Raw genomic sequence first — 22,963 nt, forward strand, 5'->3', positions numbered from 1 at the left:
AACGATTACTTTTAGATATTATATAAAATTTAATATTTTCTTTAAACAGAACTATTTATGTTACTGTTTAGCACCGGCCGAAAAGAAATTTATCTCACTCAGCGCTTCGTTGCCTTTGCAGAATGAACAAAGACAATTTACAGTGATTATGTTCAACTAAAATTTAATAATATTTGCTTGCAATCGATTATAAATCATTCAAAATCGCCAAGAATCCGATATGTAATGATTTTTATGTTAAAATAAAACAAGTTCTTAATTTACAAAATTGTTTATTTTCTCCTCCTGTCACCGGCTCTCTTAGGCTAGGTATGTAGGTATGCTTCTCTTTGTGTACTGGTAACACCACAAGTGTTTTGTCTTAGAAATTGAATTAGCCGTGAGCTTTAAATGTAAATACATTTCATTTCAAAACTCAAGCTTCTTCATTTTCTATTAAACATTAATATTAGATGGCAAGACTGACTAAACGCTAACATTTTATATATTTTTTTGTCATTATCAACTAAACGTTTTGATATGAATTACTTTTTGAAATCGTTAAAACACTGGTCTAACATTGATTAAGATTTATAACAGTTAAAATAATAATTTCCTAAGTGTATACAGCAAGGAATGTTAGCGTTTAAAATTACTTACATAGTGTTAACATTAAAATCGATTCGAACAAGTCCAACCGTTGAAACAATTATTAATAAGTATTTAGAACGTTTCTTATTCGATTTTAAAAGTTCAAAAATGTTGGCATCATAATTATTGCAATGAAGTTTCGCGCCAAAACTTTTAGGTACAAGATGTGTCTACTTACGTCTAGAAAGTTACACTAATATTTACAACCCGAACGAAAAATATTGACGAGCATTCGATACAGCTCATAACATGAAGTAACTTAGTCGACAAGAATATTTACATAGCAAAATTGCAAATCACAGAGACGCGTGTAAAGTTAAATTAATATTTTATTGGTACTCAATTCTGGCAAGATTCGATATTAAATACAATTGTATAACAAGATTAACTAGTACATCTTAAACATTGTTCGTACTTCATTATTTAGATTATGTGATATATAATCTGAAGTGATTTGCATAAATGCTGACAATAAAGTATAGATATTAACAATCATTGCAGTTCGATGGATCTTAATCATTAAATTTCATTAATACAATACAACCACGAGCTTGTAGTATACGATATACTAGGAGTAGACAAACTACATTACGTAAGATATGCCATAGAAACCTTCACGACAACATCCCTGCTATCACTTGCTATCAACATAGATAACACTCTTGTGTCATACACATCCGTTTTGTTAAACGCTTATTAAGTACCAGTAAATGGAAATTTTTACACACAGCGAATTAAGTTTTACATAAATTGCCATTTTCACAACCGAAATTAAATATGTATTAGGTACTAAATATATAACTTAACAGTTCAATGACATTAGGGCAAATGTTACTCGCTGGCGTGACTACGTGTCGCCCGTTTCAGTGAGTGAACATTCGCTACTGCCCGTGTTAACAAAGTCTGTGGCACAGCACTATCACACTGTTTCGTCCTCACTGTTCGGAGGTCGAGACTCCAGCGATGGGGTTGTTGTTAAATCGAGGGCCGGCTCTTGATCGGTTGCGGGATACGCCGCTAGGGAAGTGCTCTGTTGACCGAACGCATCCAAGGTTGTCACGAATGGAGGGGGGACCGCTGTCGTATTCGACGGTCCCGTCACATATGACGAATGAAAAGTCGGCGCTACCGGCGGTGTCCAACTGGACACGCTTGGTACTTGAGAATTAGTGCCCGACGTCCTCAGATAAGAACATGCCATCACCTGTAAACAAGAAAAATAAACTTTAAACATACATTAGATTCGCAATTACGTAGATCGAGTGCAATCTCCGGGAGTAAAACACGAGCTTTCATTAATAATGAAGTATGTATTATTATGAGATGAGAGGCCTAAAGAATCGGTGACTGGTGCGGGGTGTAGGAGTGGAGGCTCTTCTCTAATCACGCTAATGGCCAATGCGCAGCTCCAGGCCTCGTCCGCCCGCCTCATGGAGGCTTTCACGCTAATGCAGAACGGGCGCAGGAGCAATTCCCGCCTAAATCGTATCACACGTCTCTTCGGCTGACGGCTACTTGTAACTTTTACAGATCATTACCTGGTAGGTTTCAACGATAGGGGAAACTGCGTCGGTAGAAGTCTATGAACATATTGTGATTCATATCGTGATACCGTAAAAAAAAATTAAACAGTTTTAGCATTATTTCAATAGCAGTATAGTCGGAATTCTAACTATTACTACTACTAGCCAACAATGAGGATTTCATAATAGGAATTTATAAAAAAAACAATACAATAACAATAATAACTCATAAAAAAAGATATTTGTACAATTTTGGGTTTACGAATTATTATTAGAGAAATTGTTATGAATTTATTATAACTTTCACAGTATTGCCGTGCAGGCATCTTTAGTTCAGTTGTTATTCATGTTAACATCTGTTCACGTATAAGGGTGTTTCGACAATGTTCAATTTAAATATTTATAGTCTTTGATCAACCTTGACGAATCTTATTATGCGAAACCAGCTCGCGAGGTCTCGGACTAGACAAAAAAAACTATACAATGTTCTCCTTTAATCTTTAGCTATAAGACAAGCATATTCTTGCATTTTAAATCAGAACCTTGTATACAGACTTTGAACAAGGTGAACTTAATTTACCCAACGCCCTTGTGTTTCGCAACTCATGTATGTGCTTAATTAAAACGTTCACTTCAACGCTTTAGTGTTCAACGTTAGGAATTATGTTACGATTGTTATTACTGGTGGTAGGACCTGTTGTGAGTCCGCGCGGGTGGGTACCACCACTCTGCCTATTTCTGCCGTTAAGCAGTAATGCGTTTCGGTTTGAAGGGTGAGGCTGCCGTTGTAACTATACTTGAGATCTTAGAACTTATATCTCAAGGTGGGTGGCGCATTTACGTTGTGAATGTCTATGGGTTCCAGTAACCACTTAACACCAGGTGGGCGGCTGTGAGCTCGTCCACCCATCAAAGCAACAAAAAAAAAACGATACTAATTCTCATACAACTCCCGAGTCGTCGCAGTGTTTTGATCTGTACTCGAATGATTTACACGAAGTCTATTTGGCAGACCGCAGCGTGCATAGGGGCCCGTTGCGATTAAAATATAATTAGGCGGCCGGCAATTGTTTCGCGATCGAGCCAGATGCTGAGGCTAAGTAAATTAAACAGCCGTAAGGGGCTTCCAATTATGTGCGCCCGACGGTCGCTGCAAACATGATTATTACCTAATAATAGAACAAGGAAACAACGAGAGGGGGGCTCTAGTGTAGTCGATTAATTATTTCACGCCGCACTGATTGTTCGGTTACTCAAACCCGATGATCGATATTGAGTAGGTTACGTTTTATTAGTACAATTAGCGACAGAGTACTACGGCGCGACATAAATCACGTTTACTTAGATGTACTCTCCGTATTAATGAATTCAAACGGGCCGCGATAATTGCGTACCTAATTACGAGCGGCCGGAACTGTCTAATTTATCACTGTCGGATTATGAATTAGAAATGGCGTTAATTAAACATGTATATTATTTATCTGTACATGCAATACGTGTTTGCTGTATTGCCACGTACACAAAAGCGAGATTCGTAAATTGAAAATAAAAACGTGAGAATAATATATTTCAGTATTAAAAAAATATTTCATTAGTTTATTTATTTATTTATATGTAATGTTTACTGAATGCACTAGGTTTGTGTTCCTAATTCTTCTTTCCTTTTGCGGGCCTACTGGAAGAGATTTCAGCATGAAATAAGTAGTGCCCTTGTACTCTGTATCCTTATTGACGTGTCTTTTCTAACAGCTGTGTGTACAAAATATATTAAATAAAAAATAAAAATAAAATATTACACTTCATGTAAAATTTACATTTGCGGACTTAATGCCTAAGGCATTCCCTAACAGTCAACCAAAGATAGTGTAGAGTAACTATACTGAGATCTTAGAACTGATATCTCAAGGTGGGTGTCGCATTTACGTTGTAGATGTCCATGGGCTCCAGTAACCACTTAACACCAGGAGGGCTGTGAGCTCGTCCACCCATCTAAACAATAAAAAAAAATGGTGGTAGGTGCAATAAAATTAACATTAAGTTACAAATAAATAAACAAAAGTTTACTACTCACATAAATCTAAAATTAAACTATAACTACAATTAAAATATTTTTATTTTTGTTTTTTAAGATTGTAAGTTTAAATTGTATTATTGTTTAATTTTTCCTCGTAACACAAAGCGTGATCATACGAAACCGTCATTAACATCGGTAACACGTCGAGGTGAAAGGTCACGGGGTCACGACCAAGTCGAACGCTGGGCCTTCCTACGAACACTATACGTGCTTTTAATTGCCGATACGTGATATTCTGTACAGCTAAAAGTACGATCTACCGTTTTAAAGTAATTGTAAAATAGATAAAAATTGTTATTCGTTTGTTATTTACAAATGTTTGGTGATATGGACGAGGTCACGCGGTCGTGACCTTCTTAATTAGTTATTTTCTATCTTGTGTGTTGTTTTGTCGCACTTCAAGTACTTATTATGTATGTATTGATAGACGTAAACAAGCTTTTTCGTTTTTGTTTTCATTTGTGGAAATAGGAATAGGTTATTTTAAAGGGGCAACCTTCCAGTGTTTTTTGTCCTGTGTTAATACATGAAAATAAAAAAAATAAAAATACATAAAATGAACCTTAAACTTGAACAGTGGAATTGTGATCATTGCGCGAACACTAATTATTTTAAATAGCTATCTATGCCCAGTAATCTACATAGATCATTGGTCTATTTATTGTTTTATTTAGTATTTCAATACGTAATATACTTTTGATATATTTTTCTTACGTAATTGTGTGCATCAAAAAATCAGTACAATATTTTTAAAAGCTTTGTCGTTAATCTTGAATTAAAAATAGAATATATTGAAAAATCATGTGAAAGTAAGAAAACAACCACGGATCTATCTATTCTTCGTGCACATCTATTGCAACAGCACTTTTCAAATATAACAATTTATAGTTTTTTAGTTTCAGAATGGAGTTTAAGTTCGTACATCAAACTACGATATATACGTAGCAAATATAATTATGATAATTCGTAACCGGATGTACCTACCTCGCTACATACACGAACCATAGCCAAAATTATAATCATACGCGATGAAATTCTGTTTCAAATTTACTGCAAACACTTATCGTAAAACCACTGATACGAAGGAACCTTTATGACGAATGTCGAATTCTGTAAACGAAACATTTTTATTATTCCCGTTTCACTGACGACAATAAGTTTAATATTTTTTTTTTTTCAAAGGACTCTTGTGACTTTTGCCATCGCGATGCGTCAATAGTTATAACACTAAGGTCGTAATGCTAATAGAGGGTGTTGTTTATAAGAGTTAAAACTTACGTCTTGTACATTTTGGCTTCCGAGCAATTATTATGCGTTTATGTTGGAAGAGCCAGTGTTATTCCAAAGCAATTTAAAGTTTTACCTTATGTGTCAACGTGTGCACTGGCATCCACGATCTCACATTTAGGCTGGGGTAATAAAGCTTATAATTGAATAACCTTAGTGTTTAGTATTCCCTAAACTTACATGAAGAAAATATAAAAATTATTCTGCTATTGAAAAATTATTGCTAAAAATGGCGGCGTGTCAGGCGTGTGCGCGCTGGCTCCAACCGCTATCTGCATTTTTTTTTACGAAATAACTAATTTTTGTGGTTTTTAACAGGATTTTCTTAATTAATTGATTACGATATTTAAATTGATTTAAATCTCATAATTAAATAAAGTAACACAATATATGATTTGCGATTTTTACTATATTTTTAGACTCGCGAGCAGTGAATACTTATTTCAAATGATAATTTGAGAGAAAAAAGTGTTTGGTAATAAATTTTACTATCAATATAGATCGTCTTAATGGTTCAAGTATAAGACGTGGTTAAAGATATCCGGCATTCAATGCCTAATTCAAATTGCTCTCGCCACATAACAGGTGAAAATTGTAGCTTAGGGTTGTTGAAAGTGGAATTAGAATCCGCAAATTTTTTTAAAATTCACCCTAAACAAATTTCTCAAGCATACCTTTGTTAACAATAAAGCTCACCGATGACCTTTAAGAAAATTTGGCTGACAAACATGGCGCAAAATTGTACTACTTAACTGTTTTGTAAACACAAAGTATTTAGACGGATTTATCATTAACTAAAATTTATAGCAACACTACCAACATAAGTATAGTTAAGTTACAAACAACAATCAAGTCTCCGTTAATTCGATAACATTGTTGTAAACATTAATCCAAATAACTATATCGAGCGTTAAATAGAAAACGGTTCCTCGTACAATAGCCCATCGGTATTCCATTAACTAGTTAGACAAACACGAGCGCGTCCGGGCACTAACTCAATACAGAACGATTCCTACCGATATCCGCACATTCGGGACTCAGCAAACAGGGTTGCCCGGAAGATATTTAGTTATCTTTAATTTCCATCTTAAATTTCACATCTTGTAGTATACTTGATAAGATCAACGGGCTAAAGACAAGTGTGATTTCATTGATATTTTTTATAATGCCATTCTAATAATATAGCTCATAAGTTCATGACAAATTATCGCTTCTTTTCATTGATATTTTTTATAATGCCATTCTAACAATATAAGCTGATAAGGTGCCACTGGCAAAATATCGCTTCTCTCACTTTATGCAGACCTTGACCAAATTTTATTTACTATCTATGAATAAAAGTAAGTTTTGGCGGTAAGGCGTAGAGTAATGACATTGGTGTGATTGGTTGTTTGGAATACGACGCCTTTGCCTGAACAAGAAGCAAGCAAGGTAAAAAAACGTATGCGGATCCGATTTAATTCCATTCTAAAATCGCCACAAATTTGCTGAGACGCTGCTCCAGGTCGCGATATCAAATTGTCGTGACTCTGACGACGTGCAGTCTCGGTGAAACTTTAAGAATAAAATAAAACTGCAGCGTATTTTTGTTTTTCTACTATATTCGAATTCTGGCAGGGGTTTTTCCAATGCAATCGCGAGTAGTCATAGACTGCAACTACATCGTGGGCACTGTCAATTGTAATAAGTCCTTTAAGTCCAATTGTTAATAAGTCCTCAACGGTATACCATTGAGGACTGAACTTGTTTCTTGTTTTCAGAAGAACAAGTGTCTGACCGTGTTGTACATGTAAATATTCATAGCTCAGTGATATACTACTATGCACGGAAAAATTTGCCGTAATATAGAATATAGCAGCTCTTATTTTTTATAATTTATATTTCATTAGATGTGACGTCATTTGAAGCCAAAATTAACGACGAGCTGACCATAAATGATACACTAATATATGTAGAACGATTATAGAAACTTATCACAACGTGTCAGTTCGTATGAGCCCACAAGTTTTCAAAATGATTATTAGATTCTATTTAGATTTATTTATTTAAAATTTATTACATTTCACAAAAATAGTAATTGAATGATTGTTTTAATGAATATGCTTTGTTTACTACTTTAAGATCGCTTATGTTATTAATTGTTACCTGGTTGTCTATTCCATGGCAGTTTTTTTTTAGTTCATGTCACTGCTAGGCTGAATTCTACAGCCTGAATTCACGTGGTGGACTCTGTGTCTCTATAGAAATGCTCGTGCGAGTTTGTAGATTAGAAATTAATCAATATAAAATGGTGTTATTGGTATTATTTTCTATTTAACATTATAAAACATTAATGTATCTTGACGATCTAATATAAAAAACAATCGATTATTCCAATATATTATGACTTGTCAACCCTGAACAGGGACATTCCTACTGTAACAACTGTTTGTATTGGCGGGTTTCGGCGTCCCGGCGACAGACTTTCGCGAGACAATGCAAGACTGGGCCTAAATAATTTAATAGTCGTAGGCTGCGTACTGTGGAGCAGTTAGCAAATAGTCGACCGATAGTTGCACCCATCGCCGTAAATACTATTCAAACAATTACAAATGCTATGAATAGCTGAACAGCAATTCCTGTATTCTAGAAAATGTCCAGTTCTATAACTATAAAAATAATTGTTTTTTGTTTAGTTTCTTAAAAAAGCGGGCACGAGAAGGAATGATGAATAAATACACCATTAATTTTATTAGTTGTTATAATGTTTTTGTTTTCTTTTCTTTTTCTTTATTTATTACGTCTCGTCTTATTAGACATCATTAACGTAATGAGAAGTTATAGGTTTTTTGTAAATTTTAAGCTATGTATATTTAATGCGGAACGTATATATACATTAGCTTTTGTTTCCTGTGCAATGTAACTATTGCCATTTAAAGTTCTTAATAGACTAGTTATAGGTAACATCTGCAGATAAACATAGCCATTGTTCTAAAAAGAAGGAATTCTAAGATTAACATATAAATAATACGAGATTCTATTAATATTCTCTACCTTTAATAAGTTAAAAATAAATTCATACTAGATACGTTTTCGAGCTCAATAAACGATTTGTATTTAGTAATACAATTATAGTGTTGAGTGAAAAGATATGGATGCGTAAGATACAAGAGTGATAGTGAGGCTTAGGGCGGGCGGTAATAAATTAGGGCGCCGGTACAGAGGCGCGAGGGCGGCGGCGTCGCGTGCGTTTCGGCCGTTTGTCGCGTCGCGTGCGCGCGCGCTCATTGCTTATTCATGCGGTTGAGGCACGCACGTTTCACATAAGGCGTATCACACACCTGCGATTTACCGCGCAATCGGATACTCCAAGCTACTTTTAAATAAGTTCATCGAAGTAAAACCCTAATTAATTTTAATTATGATTGATTTTGGCCGGTATTAAACTAAATAAGATATTTTCAATTTTTTACGTTGAGAGATATCGACGGTTAAACGATGTTTTCATCATAGCTTTTTTTCTTCCTATAACAAAAATGCAACAATATTTTCTATTTTACTATCTCCGTGCGTCTCTCACATTACTGTAATTTATTCAACAATTTAATCTTTTCGTTTCATAATAGTCAATAAAAGTGGCGTGTGACCGCAGCCTTAGCCGGGTAGCACGGTGCACTTCTTGAGCCCTCGATGACCGCACATTAATCATCATTCATGTCTACACCGATAAACGTTTATCTCCCTTTCAACGCTAGTCTTGTTGTCGACTCTGACGAGTGACGTCTCTATAATAAGATTAGTTTATTCGTTTTGTTTTATTTCAATTCGCCTTTAGACCAATAAGTACTACCGTAAATGCAGTCTTTGAAATATTATTGACGTCAACTATGAATTACGAATAGTCGAAACGTTTTCTCAAACGTTTATATTCGTGAGATCGTCTTTTGAGTTTATGTAGGTCGTTTCGCTCGTAAAATCGCAAATCCGTTTGCTCACAATACGTAAAATTTTAAGAAATAACTATGTAACGTCAAAGGATTTCGCGTAATTCTCGATAACGAGTTGAGTCGTACTCGTCAACTTCAAAGCTGCCGTTTCAGTTACAGTTTATTATTAATCAAATTTGGTCGGGTTGAGCGCGGGTGCGGGCTTGGACCGCGCTCGTTATCGGCGGGCCGCCGGTCAGCGCCGCGGAAAATTCGTCCGAAACTGACGCGCGTGAAAATTTAATGAACGGCCGGACGCTAGTTAACTAAAAGGTAAAGTGCACCCTCTTGACGTGTTCGGTAAATATTAATAGTGGGTACGCTAGCGTGAGCTATTAAAAATGCACGAGCCTTCGGACACGGGGCTCGTCGGTCGCGTCCTATGTTCATTATAGACTTTCCCGTGTGCGTTTCTCTAGCGAATTTACTCAAAAGCCCGGTGACTTTTGCATGCTACGATACCTGCGGATTGTTAGACACGGACAATATCGTTTTACGGAGTATCGCTTTCTTGTTGAATTTCTCCAATAAAACGGGACATTCAGTATCGAAGTTTGTTCGAATTCGTGCCCCGCATGACCTGCGAACACTATCTGAGAACAAGTTTTACTACTATATCCGAGTCATTTTAAAACTCTTACAAATGCCATTAAGGATAATTGAAACTGTCTAACTGGAAGAAATTATTTTCAAAGTTGTATTGTACGATTTGTAATCTTAATAGATAGGATTAGAGGCTATGTAACTTTATTTTGCATTCAGTTTTCAGAGTATAATCCTTTTTTGTTGTATAATATTTACGAACTACGAAGTGGATACGAAGTGACGCAGCAGTTATGCAGTAATGAGGGTCGTTAATTATGTATCGCTAGGTGCGTAAGATTTTCAATTTGGCTCAGTGTCGCGAGCTCTCTCGAACGGGGTCAAGGGTTCGTGACTCTCAACCCTGAGGGGCTGCCAAATTAATGAGGCACTCCTTTGTAATAAAGAAATAACAAGAACTGCGCACGCGAGCCCGTCTTCGCCGGCTTCGATGTCATTAAAGGAGTCGCGAAGTCTTCAAGCGAGTCGTTACCGCGCCGCGCTTAAACAACTCAGTTTTGATCAACATTCCAAAGCGTAACATTAAATTACACAGAATTTTGGAAACTTTTCGTACTGCGCTCCTACTAAATAAAATTCAGGAAACTACGAATAATTATTTCTATTTTGAAGAAAATCAAATGTTCAAATAGGTCGAATTCAATTAATCGGAAGTGGACGGAGAGCTGGTCACCCTGCTATGACGGCTCATATTAGCAGAGCAGACGGTAGATTAGAACGGGGGTTGTGTAGTCCCGGAGGCCTGCGGGCACGGATTTCTAAGTCCCGGCTAATTGGATGAGCCGCCGGCCGGCCCAATTAGCGGCACCGCTGTGATTCATTTTAATCGGGCGCCCTTATCAGTGCACCACTCCGATGTAGTGTATTCTAACTTTAAATTTATAGAATTCATGTCGCCCACCCCAGAAGGCGTAACGCAGACTGTGCCTCTAATATCCTTTCATACCGCTTATTTTATTTTTGGTAAAGTTATATGTTGTGTTTTAATTAAATTATTTGTATGTCATACTATGATTTATATATGTGACTAGCTGACCCGGCAGACTTCGTAGTGCCTCAATCGATAAATAAAAGACCTAAATTTTTGTAATAAATAAACTTAAACAAAAGGAATCCGTCCGATGAGGGACACATCAAAAGAAAAACAAAATTTGTTTGTTTTTATATAATTCCGAGCATTTTCATATTTATTCACCTTTTAAATCTTCTCTGGACTTCCACGAATAATTCAAGACCAAAATTAGCCAAATCGGTCCAGCCGTTCTGACTAACGAACAGCAATTCATTTTTATATATAGATATACCTAGTCAGGTCATAAATTCTGTCACATGTTTAATGTAAAATAATTGAAACAAGTTTATTCATTATGTAACCATTCATATACCAAAATGAACTTAACAAAACATAGATTCTTATGACACTAAAGTTTATTTAAAATGACCTCCGTGATTTTGAATACAGGCCTTCAATCTGCGCGGCCAGTCGTCTATCGCAGCACGAACGAGGTCCATGTCAATAGCGGCGGCTACCTTAATCAAGGATGTCTTGAGTGACTCCAAATTGGGATGAGGCTTTGAGCACGCCTTTTCCTCCAAGTGTTGCCATATCTTGTAATCTAACGGATTCAAATCTGGACTGGGGAAGGGCCAGTCTTCGTGCCGGATGAAGTCGATTTCACGCGCCGCCAGCCAGTCTTGTGTGCTCTTCGCTCTATGAGCTGGCGCCGAATCTTGTTGGAATACCCAGTGCCTGTTATTGAGCATGGTATGAGAAACAGGTTCCACAAGATTCGTCAGGATTGTTTTGCATTGCATTGCATTGCATATTGTATTGCATTCGTTTTTACACCTTTCTCACAAAAATGTACCTCTGTTAAGCCCCAATAAGAAACTCCCAACCATACCATGAGCGAGGATGGAAAATGACCTCGTTGGACACGCGGAATACGGTTGCTCGCTTCTTCACTACTGTGTGCGTACACCTTATCATTTTGTTTGTTGTAGCTCTCTTCTACGGTAAAATTTTTTTCATCCGAAAAAATAATTTCCCCATATTTTTTTCCCGCGTACCGCTTCAACAAAGCGCGGCATCTCTTCAGTCTCAGGTCCATTAGACGAGCATTCAAACGATGTCCTGTTTTTCTTCGATATGCCCGAAGTCCTAAGTCTTCATTTAACACCCTTTTCACCGTGGTTCTGCTTAACCCTATCTGAAGGGCCAACAGTTTCTGCTTACGTTTGGGATTTCTTTGAATTCGCGCCTTCACAGCTTTTATCACTGCTGGAGTCCTAACAGACCGAGGGCGACCACTTCTTGGCCTGTCATCTACACTAGAGTCTTCATTGTATCGTTTGATGGTACGATAAACGAATCTTTTGGTTATATTCAAATTTTTCAGTATGTTAAAAATTTGAATTGGCGCGTAACCGCAACGATGCAACGCAATAACTGCAACACGGTCTTCTTTAAGCGTCCACTCCATATTTAAAAATGAGTAAAATTCTAAAAGTATACATTTTTATTTTCATGAACAATTCGAAATTCGAATTCAATAAACTTTTTTGTGGCCAGCATTCTAAAAGAAAAGTTTTTACTGTGTGACAATACTTATGACTTGACTAGTTATATAAAAAATGTATGTACATGTCATTTCTAAAACGTTATTGTTAAAAAAACTTTTCTAAATAACAGTTTTAAAGTATAACTTGAAATGTAAGGGAACAAAATGGTTAGGTTTTTACTGGTGAAGGTATACCAATAGAACAGTAAAGGTACGTTACATTGTCGTGTTTGTTATTTTTACAAAACCATCATGAGTTAGAAAGATATGATATGTTTTATTTTAATTCAATCTAGACTTTGCCCTCATCTCTAAAGGCACTAACCAGCATTAATTTTTTTTTCCATACCTCTCCTGACAGCCTCGAGAGGTTATTTCAGCTTTACCCTAGCGTGTAGGCTCAAACCGGAAGTGTTGCTAACACTGGCCCTAGCAAGAGCAGTGCTTCGCAGAATCTACCACCGGATCGGAAACGCGACCCACTGAGAAGGTCTGGCGAGAAACTCAGTGGGCTGTGTCTGTGGGTTAATTTACTTAAGCCCTTCGTCGCAAGCGACGGGTTCGGCGAGATGGTGACGGGTGCTTGAGGTACCTAAAAGCACCGTTAATGGATCGGGAGGATCCGTAATAACGTGTTCAGGGTGACGTCGACTGTTTACAGCATTAAAGTCAACTCGTCTGCCTATCAAAACTTATCAGTGTTGGCACAGCAATCGAAATTCGACCATAATTGTTGTCACTTCAAGATTTAGATTCCCCTTTTACGTGTTTTATTTCTCTTTTATTTTCAATTTGTTAAAAAATTCGTATATTTCCAAAAAAGTATATTACGTTAAGAGCTATTAACACAAATATGTAGCTATTAAAAAGAAATCGACCGACAAACACGTAAAAAACTGTACTTGGCTGTCTTGTGTTTGTCTATTTATATAGATGTGATGAAACGACTATGATTGTGATATATATTTGGTCAAAATAAATTTCAATAAATAGGTGATATGTGTTACGCGGGCATGTAATTAGCAACGAAGGCCGTCTTTCCATACACCTGTCCATATTTACATTTACATTCACAAACATATAAATTACAGCTAAGCAAATATTTTAAATGTATTGAATTACAATACGTTACAATGAAAAATAAGTTTTCATGGTGTTCAGTAATCGAGAGGGTCGTTCTGTAACAGTTTCACTGTATCTAATTGTATTATTGTTATTTATGTCCTGACTGGTTTTCAAAATGTGATTGGACAAATGTGCGTGATGTGTTCAATACTGGCGGCAGGAACTCTTGTGAGACCGCACGGGTAGGTACCACCGCCCTGCCTATTTCTGCCGTGAAGCAGTAATGCGTTTCGGTTTGAAGGGTCGGGCAACCGTTGTAACTATACTGTGACCTTAGAACTTACATCTCAAGGTGGATTGCGTTGTAGATCTCTATGGGCTCCAGTAACCACTTAACACCAGGTGGGCTGTGAGTTCGTCCACACATCTAAAATTGATTTGTTGTATTATATGTTTTGTATTGTATGATGCTATTTGTAAGTAAGACCCTAACGCGGTGTTTCCCAGTGTGGGGCCCACGCCCCACAAGGGGGAAATTTGCTAATGAAGGGGGGCAATAGCACTAAATTAATATAGAAAATCTGTATTAAAATTATTTTGAATTTGAATTTCAGTTTTTTATTATGTTTTGAAATATTACTTACTGTGTTTTGGTAACAATTTCATAGTGGTTTCTACCTAAAACCTATAATTTATGTTTCTTAAGTGCAGAAATCAATTTTTTAATGTTAAAAATTACGTATGGCGGGCTTAAAATTTTTAGGACTGTTACAGTGGGGCACAGCACAAAAAAAGGTTGGGAAATACTGCCTAGCGTTTATTTTCAGGTAATGAAGCCGCTTTTTATAATTGCTTGGAAGGGTGGATAACCTCACGGCCCACCTGGCGTTATTTGGTTAGCGGAGCCCATAGACATCACTTTGAAACATGAGTTCTAAGTCTCAATTTTACAGTACCAAAGGCTGCCTCAATGCGTTCCGTCCTAGCCCATGTAATACGAGTGATCTGAAATTTATAATTATTTGATCATGCTGAAATTGTTACTGAATTAAAATTTAAGCTGAAAAATTGTAAGCGTTAGTTACATTTTCGTGTTTGTGTTTTTGGGACATTTTTTCCATTATTGTTTTACGAAATACGTTTTTAATTACACATCTTCGCACGTGACTTATGATTGATTACCACATATTTTTCATATATATATACACTACCATATTTGGAAACATGTCACGTTCTAAATTAACGCAATTCGGTGAACAAAATCATTCGATCAAGCCTAACATTATAATCGACGAGTGCAATCCATTAAACAAATAACGCCTTCATTAAATGCAAGGACCTCTTGTGAGTCCGTGCGGATGGGTACCACCACCACTCTGCCTATTTGTGTGAAGCAGTAATGCGTTTCGGTTTGAAGGGCAGCCGTTGTAACTATACTTGAGAACTTGGAACTTGTATCTCGGGGTGGGTGGCGCATTTACGTTGTGGATGTCTATGGACTCCAGTAACCACTTAACACCAGGTGGGCTGTGAGTTCGTCCACCCATCTAAGCAATAAAAAAAAGCATGAAACGAACACAAAAACTTTACGATATTTTTCATCAGGCGAAATGCATTCGATCGGGCCATATGAAGCAAGCGCCGCCATTAAGGGCCCGAAGTTTACAAAACACGGCGAGGCGAGGCGGGACGACAGGAGAAACCACTTCCGCAATGAGATGGCGCACTTCCTGTGATTGTGGCCCGCACGACGCGGAACCGGCTCTCTGTGGTCCGCGGCCGGATCGCGATCTTTGCCGAATATAAATTGGCTACCTAAAATTACTTACTATTTTTTTGGCACTGGTAACGAATTGTTTAATAGGCTTTAAATGTGACTTCTACCCAAATTAATCACAAAAACAATGCCGCAATAGCTGCCCCTGCCTTGCCCGGCTTCTGTCTCGGGCGGTGATCCAACGTCGAGTGAGGAGAGGCCAAGAGGTACCGTGACTTGTTGCGGATACGATATCACCGCCTATTATCGCTGATCACAATTTCAATAGTAATTTATTACAAAGTAATTTATAATGATCATATATACCGTAACATACTGACACCGATTGCCCTTGGGTGCCCGTGATAACCTATCCCACTCATTAGAAATGGTCTTTCGAATACTCAGTGAATGTCTTACAGAAATCAGTATAGGGAATGGAAAAAAAATAGATTCATTTTTGTAGTTTTTAAATACAACTCAGGAAAGGCGATGTCATTAAATTATATTATAATTGCTTCGTAAATGAACGTGCTGTACAATTCGACCGGTAGCGTAATTTCCACTACATCCATTCCCGTCTCTCTCGCTCAGCTAAGTAATGACTTAGATCCATTCCCGGATAAATAGCAAATTGAATGTGTGCCCTCGGTGCTGCGCACACTACCCCGACTGCATCCAATACACAAGACTGACGTGTGTGCTCCGATATACTCCTAGACGCTTTGTAATTATTTTACTGCACATTTGAGGATCCCGACACCGTAAAAGGAATAATCTAAAATAATCACTAAGCTGACACATTTCATTACATATTTTGCCATTTAGCTAGCTTTTGTATATTAGAGCTTAATTCTATTTTTCGCTAACATTTTATTTTGGCCTCAAATGACGTAACGTTTATTGGTATTGCTTTAGGTTCATCCAAGTTTTGTTGTGCGGCAAACATGAAAAAACAACGCTGTACGATTTTGCGTTATTTAAGATTCTGTAGAACCTCAGTCACTCATAAAATAAAATTACTTATCATTGATGCGGAAACCCTATACCAGCAAAACCTATTAATTTGGAGTGCACACAGTACAGTTAAAACTATGTTTTAAAACTTTGAACGTAGAATACGGAGCGTCGATAACCTTCTATTTACAATGTTTTTCGTCGGTCGTATTTTTTGGCCGGGTTTATGGGCGGCGAATATGAAAAGTTTCGGTTAGGTAGCTATCGCGCAAAGGCGTAAAGGCGGTTTACGACGCGTCTTCGAGTTGAACGTGGTACATGCTCACGTGTACCGTTGAATTTCCACCTTGTATAACCGCATTACACGTGCTATGACCTGAACATGAAAATTTTAAACGTCTCACTTTAAACTAAAAGGCGCAATGGATAGTGCTTGTTCACACCGCCCTCGCTCGGGAAACGAAAGCATAATGTACAAAGCTTTCTTCCCGACGAAATATTTGAGCTCGAACTATAAAACTGAATGTTTTTAAACCTCGCCCAGTGCAATCCCACAGAAACTCGTTGTAAAACTCCCTGAGCACGGGACAACGCGATGTCTTTATAAATTTTCAATTAAATTTTGGATACGAGCTCCATTGAACACAAATTCCTAGAGCCGGTCCAATAAAGGACGGCGTGCAGCCGCGTTAGGAGGCCATAAACGAACGTATTATCCATGTAAGGCGGAATAGCCGTTGCACAATTAATTGTTTCATTTTGGGAAACAATTCCCGCTCCTCATTCAATTAAGAGCGGCGACCGAGGGGTGTGGGGTTGCGGCGCGGGTGCCGGGACTACCCCGCCCGCTCATGAGACGGACGTATTAATAGCGCCTGCAATATTGATATACTCGTATCGTATCCTACGTACCGCTTCGAATACGATATTGTTTGTTAGCGAATTCAATTTGTGTCGATCATAAATCTTGCGCCTTATGTTAGTAGAGTTTGGAGTTGATTGAATTCGCATGAAGTACATCAAGAAAACGGAGAAATTCCGTACGGAGCGACACACACGCATTCACTGAAACATACTTCACGTTACTCGACAAAAATACATAATTAACGTTTCTTGAATGATTAATGTGTTACATTAAGAAGGGAGAGCGTATTGAAAGGTGAAGAAATCATACGAGAGACCAGGTAATGCCGTAGCGGGACTCAATTAGCGAAAACACACAGAATTAAGAAAAGCAAACATGTCGGCCGGGACACATGACGAGACACCCTCCTCAATCCGAATTTTATATTGCGCTATTCATTATTCATTGTGTTTGTCAAGAAAATTACTGTGGACCTTTTAATATAACTTCCCGAGTCGCACAAACGGAGCTACAAATTGGAGTTGTGAACAAGTTGCCTGAAAGTCGTGACTTAACCTTCGCGATTAGCGGCCTAGTGTCCTGCCGTTAAATTCTAACCGTAAATCTTCGTGGTTAATTATATTTGTTAAATTTAAAGACCCATCTGTATAAGTATAAATAATTTAAAACTATTGAAACACTTTCAATACAAATAATGCTGTTGTTGGAAGAAAATAAAGAACTGCTTACGAGAATAACGTTTTAAAACTACTTCCCTAATTTGGGCTAGCACATTCAAATTGTACAGCTATACATAGGAAATACGTACCTACTTATAATTAAATTTCCAACTTCACATTTCGGTATCTTTCCAATCAGCGGTGAAGATTTGAGTGCAATCTGTTAGATTGGTTCATTACGGTCTCCATTAGCGGAGTAATGAGTCGCAATGCATACCGAGACGTGTACTGTACAGACGGGCGTTTCATTAATCAAAGAAAACCTCTATTCGAAAGTCAAAGTCGATTGTGAAATTTTAAAAAGCAATTGCGGGTGTACCAGCTCTTTCTTCTTTAGTTTCTTCATTATCAATCCGCAGAACAATTAAGACTGTAATTAGCTTATTTTCGTTATTAACTGCCTTGCATCATGCGTCCTCATCTTGGGACGTAATTGCAGTTTTCTCAATGATACTGAGACTTCTGTTGCGTTCAAGTTGTGACGTCTATGTCTAATTAACTTCAAGTAGGTTGTGAGCATATCTACTTATTAACGATGCAGAAAACGTTAATAAACTACAATTTGCAGTGCATTTCTTAAAAACCTATAATTTAGTTTATAACCACTACTGGTCTGTGTTTTAATATATTTTCTGCGTCATTAATTTTTATGTTTCCTATTGTATATATATGTATATATATGTGTATTGTATTGTATATGTATTTTATTTATTTATTTATTCATTTATTCAACTTAATGCACATAAGTACAATGGCGGACTTAATGCCTGAGGCATTCTCTACCAGTCAACCAAGGGTGGTGTAGAGAATCTTGTGGTAGGTGCATAACTTAATGTGAAACAACCAAACTACATTATACAATATATAAACACATACACGGTATATATATATATATATATATATATATATATAATCACACAAACAACGTACACAATTTTATATCATGATAATAATATAAAATTTACACATATATCTATATATAATCTCTATCATATACTCACATATTCACATACATATTCATATACACACTTAAACACAACTTAAAAATATAACAAAGAAATAGAACCACATATACATATACATACAGTACAAGAAAATAGTATATTGCACAGAACACACATTGCAAGTCAAATTGTTAAGTTTTTAAGTTTCTCCAGAAAAAGTTGGCGTACCTTTATTTTGAAAGTTAGGCGATCAGTGATCATCCTAACATTAAGAGGAAGTGAATTCCAAAGTTGAACAGATTGAACTACGAAAGACGAACGGACTAAACTAGAGTTGTGCGTGGGACAGTGAAGGAGTAAATTATTAGAGGAACGCAAGTCCTTATCGTGCGAAGAATGTAAATATTTAAAGTACTGAGTCAGATAGGAGGGAGGAGTTGGGCATGTTAGTATAGAATGAAGCGCAGTAAGAGCATGTAGATTGCGGCGCTCGCGTATAGGAAGAAAATTTATTTCGGAGCGGTAAGTAGACACGTGGTCATACTTGCGAAGATTAAAAATGAAACGAATGCAGTTGTTGAGAAGGCGGTCGAGTTTGTTCAAAAGGTCTGCATTCAGGTCAAGATAGCATACATCGCCATAGTCAATTATGGGCAGGATTAAAGCTTGAACAAGCATCAACTTTATCTTGAAAGGGAGAAAGTTCTTGAAGCGATAAAGGGCACGCAGAGATCCAGTAACCTTCCGACTAACATTCAACACCTGTACCGCCCAATCAAGTCTAGAATCCATATACAGTCCAAGGTTTTTGACTGATGGGCTCAAAGGTATAATTGCTCCATTATAAGTTACGGGTGGGAGTGAGCTAAAATCTAATCGTCCCAACAAACGGGGACTACCAATAATAATCGCCTGACATTTGGTTGGATTGACCGTCAAACCAAATCTACCAGACCAATCGCATATAGCCTCTAGATCCCCATTCACTCTGCGAACCGCTTCAGACACACAGTCCACAGTAGCCTGCGAGTACAGCTGTAGGTCGTCAGCGTACAGGTGATACGAACACTGAAGGGACTGAGTTATGAGATTGATAAATAGAGAGAAAAGCAAAGGGGAGAGAATTCCGCCTTGAGGGACACCAGTATCTAGATCACGCCATGAAGACGAAGACTCATCAATGCGGACCGATTGCTGGCGCCCTCGAAGATATGATGTAAACCATTTCAGCACCTCAGGCGAAATCATAAGATAGGACAGGATAGATAAAAGGATTTCGTGACTGACGGTATTAAAGGCATTAGAGAAGTCGACCAAAGCCAACAATGTGACTTTAGTATCCTCCATTCCAGCCCTAACATCGCCTGTGTATTGTATTGTATATACATATATGTATTGTATATATGTTTCCTATTGTATATTCTTTTTACTAAGAAATTCTAAGCAATCTATTATATTATCTTTTACTTAAAACAGAAGAGCACGGGCGGAACTAACGCAGCGATAAAAACGCTCGTGTGCAAACCATAGACGCTTAAGACGAAAATTAGCTGCACAGCTTTGGCGCGGAGAATTTCGAGTATGAATGCAGGTCGGGTGGTGTCCATTAGCCTAATTGAAGACGAGGATTGTGGCGCCACCTACCATGAAGCTCTTTGTTACGAGACACAGTAATTTCGTATAGGATTCGTCTTCCATTACAGGTGTGTCACGTAAACGCCCTTAATATCCTTGACTTGTTTGAAATATGCTATACCTGAACATAGTATATAAATTGTATTAGTATAAATTGTACTTAGGTCTATTTGGCGTTAATATCAAATTTATCGATGAGAAAATTCATCTCAATTTAACATGTTTTGTCGCCGAGTGATTTTATAAGCTCTTTAACTACTACATTTACTACGTCATATTTCTTAAAAAATGTTTTTTTAAAATAGCCTATTTGTAGTTTCCAGTATTTCAAACATTTCTCGGTGAAACAAAATTTCTGCTTCGATTTCAAGTATCGACGAACATGGCAATCCTTTTAGCAAGGAGCTAAAACTACGGTAGAGGAAGTCAATCGGTACCTGGCCCGCGGGCCACACCGACTCGCCCTCTAAATGTATTGTCGTGTTCTGCTTCTAGTGTGGCTCAAATTAAGCCTCAACTACTTAATTGAAAACCGTAATACAGAATCCAAATACATGATATCCCTTTCGCTTCAAATATTGACGGTACCACGCCTAAATAATTGGTTTCGTGTTCTTAATGTAACTTAATGGAATAGAAATGTTTCCAGACCTATTGCTTCGAATTACCCGGCGTCCCGTTTTACAAGCCTAAGAATTAAATATTCCCAACTTTCAGTTGAACATAATTTTAGAATTAATTCAGATAGCCGTTTGTAATAAACGTCTGCGCTAGCGCCGCGGCATCTACTGGGAGTATGAAGAATACGATGAAATGTTCCAAGTTTCTTCAAGCAATCAAGGCTTAATACCGTAGTGAAGTTTCAAGTTGGGAAATTATAGGGTGCGGGGCGAGACGTGCGGGAGCGGGGGCGGACGTCCGCCGCGTGTCATCTCGTAACATCAAAAATGCATTTAAATTCTGCGCAATAAAAAACAGCGGCGAGAAGTTTCGCGGCGGCTCGGGGACTGTAGACTCGCCTCCAGCCCGTGCACGGTCCCGCACTACACAACTCGGTCCGGCTCGCACTTTACACAATCTCCGGCACGTTCGCTAATAAAAATCTTTTATAAAATAAGTGCAAGAAAAATAAAATAACAACTCTCCGTAGTTTCGCGGCTGGCTGTTAGTGCAAGCAATTGCCTTATTGTATTGGAGAGTTCTTCTTTCAAGATTCTCAACGCTCTTTCACTGTCCCATTATTTTATGTTTTAAAAAGATTATTTTAATTTTAGAGAAATACACTTAAGACATAATTTTCAGTATTTATTTTCGTCACACATTTTATTAGTATTTGATTGATTTGCAACGCTTAGTGCACTAACCAATTTTTAAGCTATTGCATAGATTTTATCACGGGCTTTGAGCGCGGCGACGGAATCCGCCGAATTCCGTAACGAAAATAACCTGACACCCCCACTACGCCCACTATGTAGCTCGCGTTCAACACATTCACACGTTGCGCTTGTGTAGTGTTTGTGAATAAGCGCGTGGCGTGACGTCACACTGCATGCGCATCATGAAAATTCTGCCGATCTCTCTCTCGCGCGGTCCAGCTTATGAGTGTGAAGGGGACAGTTAATGTTTTGCTTTTATTAATGTTTAATATAGCGTGGTCTTGTTTTATTATTGTTTTAATATTAAATTATCATTGTCTAATTATAATTGCATAAGTTGATAAAAAATGCTATGCAATAGCTTTACCGCGGCAGTCTCCGAGTGCCACTCGTCTTTTTTTTTATGTTAGTGTAATTACTGCTAATCAATAGAACAAATAAAAAATACTTAAGTTCTATTGGGAAGCAATTAAATTACATGGATAGTTGATGCTTTATTGTATAGTCGGAATACGACAATTTAACAGGAAATTAAAGCTGGGGCCGCAAACCGCGGACGTCATTTCGCAATAGTTTGTCCAATTTATCAGTATCGAGAGCCGTTCGGAAATAATCGTAATCGAAGCGAGTTGCCGAACAATATGGACCGATGTCGGGCTCTCTAATTGGCCCTTACCTGGAGCGCACTCGAGAATGATAAAGCCCCCATTAGCCGCCCTATTATTTACCTACTCGTCATTAGCGTAGACTTCATTAGGATAACGAGATAACGGAGTCGAAGCTCGAGAGCCAGGCCCTCTAGTATTTTGGTGTTTTTCAACGGAATTCCAGGAAGGAAGATTTATTGAAGAGAACAAAATTAGCTAGAGGTTTCTTTATAAATTAGTCGTATAGTTAGTTAGTATTTTGTGGTCTAATAATGATTAAATAGGTAACGGGGACCACAGGGGCGCCGCATTATTACACATGTTATTAAGATCGGTATCGCATGCAGCCCTTTGCA

At 37.6% G+C, this 22,963-nt stretch overlaps 1 protein-coding gene across 2 annotated transcripts in view; it reads right to left on the bottom strand.

Annotated features, from left to right (window-relative positions):
• Positions 1–255: 255 nt before the first annotated feature.
• Positions 256–22,963, bottom strand: part of LOC114245891 (LIM domain transcription factor LMO4) — a 174,323-nt gene continuing 151,615 nt past the window's right edge. For both annotated transcript variants that reach the window (XM_089740215.1, XM_028178197.2), the window contains exon 5: positions 256–1,834. The gene's annotated coding sequence lies outside the window, so the exon portion shown is untranslated. The remainder of the gene's footprint in view (positions 1,835–22,963) is intronic.

This window comes from Bombyx mandarina, chromosome 04 (assembly GCF_030267445.1).
Source record: "Bombyx mandarina strain Sakado chromosome 04, ASM3026744v2".
NCBI lineage: Eukaryota > Metazoa > Arthropoda > Insecta > Lepidoptera > Bombycidae > Bombyx > Bombyx mandarina.